General features: G+C 39.1%; 1 pseudogene; it reads right to left on the bottom strand.

Annotated features, from left to right (window-relative positions):
• LOC102866145 overlaps window positions 1-7,370 on the bottom strand; it is a 38,760-nt pseudogene that overhangs the window by 16,423 nt on the left and 14,967 nt on the right.

Raw genomic sequence — 7,370 nt, 5'->3', positions numbered from 1 at the left:
CTGAGAGTGATGCCTTTCCTGTCTGAAATGCAATTGGAGACAAAGTAGGAGAAGAAATAGGTGAACGACCAGTTGTGCTTCCCAAACTGTACTTTTTTACATTATCCTGAATTGGACTAGAAGAGAATTGTCCCTATGATTGAAAAATAAACCGAAACATACAGAGGTCAATACATTTGTATATGAGATAATACGGTTCACCTCATTAATATTATCTGATATGCCAGTTATTTAAACCTTTAAAACACACTCACAAACTAAGAATCATTCATCAGAACCATCGAGACATTTTATAGCAAGGCCAGTTGAGATTTCCATTAAAATTCTGAAACAGAATGTTAATTAATATATAAATGTAATATGCTCAACTAAGACACTAAATTTTATTAAGTAGCTGTTCATGAAAATTTTCAGTAATTACGTACTGCACCATACATTAATACCAATCTACTCATGTTACTCTGAAAATTCCATGTGATTCAGTAAATAGTAAAAAAAAATTTGGTCATCCTATACTCCTTTAGTGACAATATATGTTAGGCTAATTCCCATGAAATATAAACCCCCAAAGACAACTATTTCTTCTTTTTTTTTCATTTTCAAACTTCCATATTTTTTTATTTTTTTAAAATTAAATTTTATTCATTTTCATGAACATTTACAGAGATTCCAGAACATTTCTTACCGAACTTGGTGTCTGCACAGGGCTCTTACACTGAACAGGAGATAAATCTATTGAATAAAAAACTTCAAGTGACGCGTGAGCACCGCTGAGAGGACTTTGGGGAGAGGCTGGAGATAAAGAGTCAGAGATACTTCTATTCCCATCCAAAAACAGCTTTCTTCTGAGAGATGACGAACTGAGGTTTCCTGGAGATTGATCAGCAAATTCATCCGTTCTGAAATAGTCCCCTATATTAAATGGCAACAGAATAAAAGGTAAAGCTAATGTTTGGAAGAGCAATTACACTTCCAAGTTAATATTTTTAAAAATAAGCATGTCTGAATTTCTCTAAGAGGCAACGTGTAATTGCATGTATGATGATTTACATCTCACAATCATTCCTTTTTTCCCTGAGTGCTTCATTATGAATATACACACCACCCACTTTCACTGAATTAATTCTGACTCACAGTGACCCTACAGGACACAAGAGAACTGCCTAGAGGTTTTCTAAGGCAGTAAGTCTTTATAGAAGCAGACTGTCTTATCTATCTCCAATGGAGCAGCAGTTGGTGGGTTTGAACTATTGACCCTTCTGACTAGGGGCCAAATTCCTTAACCATTGTGCCACCAGGGTGCCTTCATCATTATTCCGCTCAAACTCACTGCCATAGAGTTGGGACTGATTTATAGCTGATCCTCCAGTGTGTTTTCAGAGGCTATAAACTGCATGGGAGGAGCTGCTGGTGGATTTGAACCACCAGAGAGGCATCACTTTTAATGGATTCACAGCATAACTCCTGCTAGACTAGACCACCAGAGTGCATTCGTTATTGTTGATGATGAGGAGGACCATCGCACTGGAGCTGACTCACAGGTGACCCTCTAGCAGGTTTTCAGAGGCAAGAAACTGCCTGAGAGGAGACTGGCCATCTTTTTCTCATGGAGGGCTGATGGATCCTAACCACATGCCTTTGGGTTGGCAGCACAACTCTCTACCAATCAGCTACCAGACTACCTGCCTTCATTATTAACATGAGTACATCAATAAGATGTGTCTCATACACAGATTCTGCCAGCAGTAAAGCTCCTTACAAATAAAATTCAAGCCATGAGAAAAAAGGTATTTTCTCTATTTCTTTGTAAAAAGCCAGTAAAACAAAACCTTTTATTTTAGTTAACAAATGTTCAAAGAAAAATAGTATTTACCTAATATATTTTCCAAGTTAAAATCCACAGGAAGAGACAGCAATGTCTGACAAGCAGCTGGAAGCAAACAAGCAATTAAACACAAACATGGATAGATCAAAGTGTGCATATCGCAAGCAATCTAGCTTTGTTTCCAAATATATCACCTCTTCATGATGTTTCAGACAATTGTTTCCTCTCTGCGTTCTTTCACCCACCATTCTACCCTACTACACACCTTTAAGTACACCAACATAAAGCTGCTAATGGTAAAGCCTCCCTCCTGCTGTGGCGATGAAATAAAAAAGGAAACTAGCCTATAGCTGGGGATAGATTTCTCAGTATTATTCATGTCCTAAAGAATGTCTTCCAGAAACAGAAATGAATTCACATGCTTAGAACATGAAAACATCATCCACTCACTCACTCACTCACTCACTCACTCACTCACTCATTTTCAACAAGTCTCCACTGACTCAACTGATTCTCCAGTGGGCGTTCTGAGGCTGTAACTGAATGGGAGAAGACTGCCTATCTTTTTTTCCCTCGGGGCAGCTGGGAGACTTGAACTGCCCGTCCCTGGGTTGACAGTCTAACTTCTTGATCATGAGGCCACCAGAGCTCGCTACTTTGGCTAATTTTTAAAGCACACCTGGATTATCTATTCTATTTGCTTTTAATGTTCATTCATTTAGAGAAAGTAAATAACTGCTATTCAAGGGTTAAGGGTTAGCATATGAACTGATTTTAAAATCAAATGTAACCTAATGTGGTGCATCTATCTTTTCCAATTGTGCTTATCCTCACCATTGTTCTTCTCAGGAGGAGCAATCACGTTTGTTCCAACTGGAGAATCACCATTTACATTTATACCTGGAAAACATTTTAAAGGAGAAGTCTTGTATTTAGATATTCTATATATGTTTTATGATGGTTTTTAATAGAATGAGAAATCAAGTGGAAAATTTCATTATTTCAAGGAAAAAAATGTCTACAGATATACAGTTTGGAATGCTTAAACTTGAAAAGAGCATAATGTTATAACTAGAAGAATTGTTATAGCAACTGAAAACCAACAATCTAAATCTATTTCCATTCCGTTGACGCTGACTTAGTCACTCTGCAGGACAGACAACTACCCCAGAGTCTGTCCCACGTTGTAAATCTTTGTTGTCGTTGTTGTTTTTAGGTGCCATTGAGTCAAGTATAACTCACAGTGATCCTACAAACAAAGGTGAACCCTGTCCTATCCTATACCATTCTCATCATCTCTGACACACTTCAGCCAACTGCTGAAATCACTGTGTCTATCCATCTCGTCGAGTGTCTTTCATTCTTTGGCTGATCCTCCCCATCTGCCCTAGGAATATCCTCTCCTAGCAAACATGCCCCAAGTATGTGAGAGGAAGCTTTACCATCATTTCTTCCAATGAGCATTCAGGCTGCACTTTTTCCAAGACTCATCTGTTTGGGGTTTTTTTTTTGGAAGTCCATGGATATTCACTACTCTCCTCCAACACTCTAATTCAAAGGGCACCAATCAAGTCTTCTGTTATCCTTATTTACTGCTCAGCTGTCAGAGGCAAAGAAAGTGACTGAAAGGACTCAGGTGCATCTCAGTGTTCAAACTAACATCACTGCTCTTTCTTCAGTACTTTGTTTTCAGCCAGGATCCATTTGACATCAGCAATGAAATATCCCACAGCCTCGACTAAACCCTGCTTGAGCTTCTGGAAGTTCTCTGTTAATGGGTTGTTTCAGCACATCTGAATGATCTTCTGCTTGTATGTGATACTATATTGTTCAATAATTTCCATATTCTGTTGGATCATCTTTCTTGGGAAAGGAACAAATATGGATTTCTTCCAGTCAGTTAACCAAAGAGCTATCCTCTAAACTTCCTGGCATAGATAGTTTGGTGAGTACATTCAAAGATGCCTCTATTAATTGAAACACGTCAACTGGTATCCCTTTGATTCCTGGGACTTTTATTTTTTGACAGTGACTTCAGTGCAGCTTGAACTTCTTTCATTCCCATTGGCTTCTATTCATATGATAGTTCCTGAAATTTTTCAGTGTCAACTATTTTTTTGGGGGGGGGGCATAGTGACTATATATTCTTTCCACCTTCTTTTAATGCTTCTTGTGTCATTCAAGATTATTCCATTGTATCTCTCAGTACTGCAAGTGATTTTAACTTAGAAACAGAATGCCATATCCTACTATGGAGTCGCTTGTGGCTTCCATTTGCCATCCATTTCTTTAGAAATAGTGTTTAATTACTGCACCACCAGGACACATAAAATAATACATAGTTGCCCCCCATAATGTCAATATTAAAAAGCCAATAAGTATTTTCAGAAAAGGAGGATAACAATAGTTTCACCACTCAAGGAAAATAAAGCCAGTGTCATTCAATAGTGCATTTAGAAACTACTGAGTGGGTATATGCTTTGCTGTATATATCCAAGAGGGGTGAAAAAAAAAGAATAAGGACACATTGAACCATCCTAAAAATTCTGAAGCATAAGCCATTTATTTCCTCTGTAGTTCAATGTTTTTCCACAATAGATAATGTGGTACAAAGAATTAATGTGGGCTGTCCTTCCATAGCCTCTCATTTTGTGAAGAAATATTTATTGTACTAAGGAGCTAAGGGTGATTGCAAGTCATCTCCTACTTGTTGCTGGGTTCCATGAAGTTGAGCATGACTCATCACAACCTTATGAACAATAGCTATATATCCAATCCTATCCTGTGCCACACTCATCATCTCCAAAATACTGGGAACATTGCTGCAGTCACTGTGTCAACCCATCTCGTCAAAGGTCTTCTATTCTTTTGCTTACCCTTCCCCATTCCAAGCATAATGTCCTTCTCCTGGAAATAGCTTCTCCTAGCTATGTGCCCAAGTATATGAGATGAAACTGTCATCCTTGCTTCCAAGGAGCATTCTGGCTGCACTTCCGCCAAGTCCTGTTTGTTCTTTCAGCAGTCCATGGAATACTCAGTACTCAGTCTCTAACACCACATCTCAAAGGCATCAATCCTTCTGTCATCGTTAAGCACTGCACAGCTTTTGGATGAATACCAGGTGACTGAAAAGACCAGTCCTGACTCAGGTGTACCTTAATGTTCAAAGTGACATCATTGCTCATGAAAGTTTAATGTTCATTCTCTTAGGACGCTTGATTTCTTGGGACACTGCACCCAGCAATCCCGCAACTGAAAATCATGAGGATTCTGGCCTGGTGCTCACCAGTCTCTATAATACTGGCCTACATCATCTACAGTCACGAGTCACTGTGACAGGATCTGAGCTTCTGTGAGACCTTCCAGTGAACACTGGAATCCAAAAGACATAGTCGGGAGTGGGAGAACTGAATGGAGGAGGAACAGCTAATGCAGGAAATTGTGGTGCAGCAGATTAAGATTTTGACACATTTTTTACCTCCCCCTTGAGTAACTGATCTGATAATACCCTTATTAGAATGGTTTCTAAAGGCAGATACAAAACCTCCAACTTGACCTCCACCTTGATAACTAAAATCCAACAGTAGTAAAAAGTCATTTTTCCCTTCATACTAAGAGAAATAAGGGTATAAATCATGTGTGAACTGGTTGGATTCTGGAAAGTGGTTTCTATTGTCTTGGTGAGGGAAGGTGTTTGGTTGTTTCTTTTGTTCACAATCAGGTGTGAGCTGTTTGAATTTGTGGGATTTAGTTAACAATGAGCTGTGGGCTGGAAGCCTCTTGGTTTAGAATCAACCAGAACCTGCTGGGCAGGCCTTGTATTTAAAAGGCAGTTGGGCCAGACTAGGTCTCAGGTTTGGAGGCTCATCTGTGAAGCAGTTAGATTCTGGTGTTAGTTGTGTTTGGGATGAACATTCTTCTAAGTGGTACAATACCGGTCTGTCAATTTGCTATACTGAAGTAATGTAGGGTTGCTGTGATGCTGAACACTGTGCCACTGGTGTGTCAAATGTCATAATGGTTACCCATCATGGTCAGTGTTTGGTGGAGTTCCCAGACTGATTCAGGTTTGGAAGCAGAAAAGGCATCCACTTCCTAAACCACAAGCCTCTGGAAGCTCTGTGAACTTAGAGACATGACGATAGTTATAGAAAGGTTTCAGGTCTTTTGTTCATTGGGTCACTATGAGTCATGCTTGACTTGATGGCACTTAACAGCAACAACAAAACTAAATATGAAACATTAAACTTTATTACTCGACATTCCCCACAGATAAAAATGAAAACAAACAAAAAACTCAACACACCACCATAAATACTCCTTCTGAAAAACTTGTCCAAAGTGTGTGAGATGAAGTTTCAACATCCTTGCCTCTAAGGAGCACCTTGGCTGCACTTAATCAAAGAGGGTTATTTGTTCTTTTGGCAGCCCATGGAATATTCAATACTCTTCACAAACACAATTAAAAGGCATTGAGTCTTCTTTGAATATGTGTGTATAGGCATCTGAACAATAGATAGGTATAGGTATATATGGGTGTACAGACAGAATGATCTACAGGAATACATGAATATAGATACATACATATGTGTTTCACCTTGCTTGGATTCACAATTAACACCCTTGGTACCAGCAGTCAAGAAATAAGGAGATGCACTGCACTGAGAAAATCTATAGTTAGGGACCTCTCCAAACTATTATGGAGTTATGATGTCAGTTTGAGTTCTAAGGTGTATCTGATTCAGGCCCTTGCTATGCGTCTGAAAGCTGAACAATGAATAAAGAGGACAGAAAAAGAATTGATGCCTTTGAGCTGTGGTGCTTGAGAAGAGCACTGAACATCTAATGGATGGCCAAGAGAAAAACAGGTATGTTTTGGAGAAAGTGCAGCTGGAGTGCTCTGCTCATTGGAGGCAAGGATGATGAGGCTTCATCTCACATACTTTGGGCATGTTGCTAGGAGGTGCTATTCCTTGGATAAGGACATGATGCTGGGAATGGTGTAGGGCCAGCAAAGAAGAGGAAGACCCTCAACCAAGTGGACTGACATGGTGACTGCTGCTATGGGCTCTTGTGTGTGTCAGAAATGGTGAGGATGGTGCAGGATAGAACAGGGTTCCAATCTTTTGTTCAGAGGATTGCTATACATTATATTCAACTCGACAGCACCAAACAACAACAACAACAACATATGTGCAAGCATATATATTCATAAAAGACAAAATTATAGATACTACTAATACACAGCCAAATACCTCACAAGATTAGTTTTCTGGGTCTGAAGGCTCAGGATTTTAGTCTCATGGGACAACTCAGTCAATTAGTATAATATAGTTCACAAAGTTCATGTTCTGCACTCCTAGTGAGGTAAGTAGTGTCTGGGGTCTTAAAAACTTGTGAATGAGCATTTAAGACATAATTATTTATCTTTAAAATTCAAGAGAGGAAAAAACAATCCACAAAAAACAGAACCCAAAGTACCAGAGAAGAAACTAGTCTAGAGTTCTCTCTCTCTCTCACACACACACACACACACACACACACA

Source organism: Elephantulus edwardii, unplaced genomic scaffold (assembly GCF_000299155.1).
Source record: "Elephantulus edwardii isolate Elephantulus edwardi_28Jun2011 unplaced genomic scaffold, EleEdw1.0 scaffold00023, whole genome shotgun sequence".
NCBI classification, from domain to species: Eukaryota; Metazoa; Chordata; class Mammalia; order Macroscelidea; family Macroscelididae; genus Elephantulus; species Elephantulus edwardii.
This window is presented reverse-complemented; position numbering and strand designations above follow the sequence as displayed.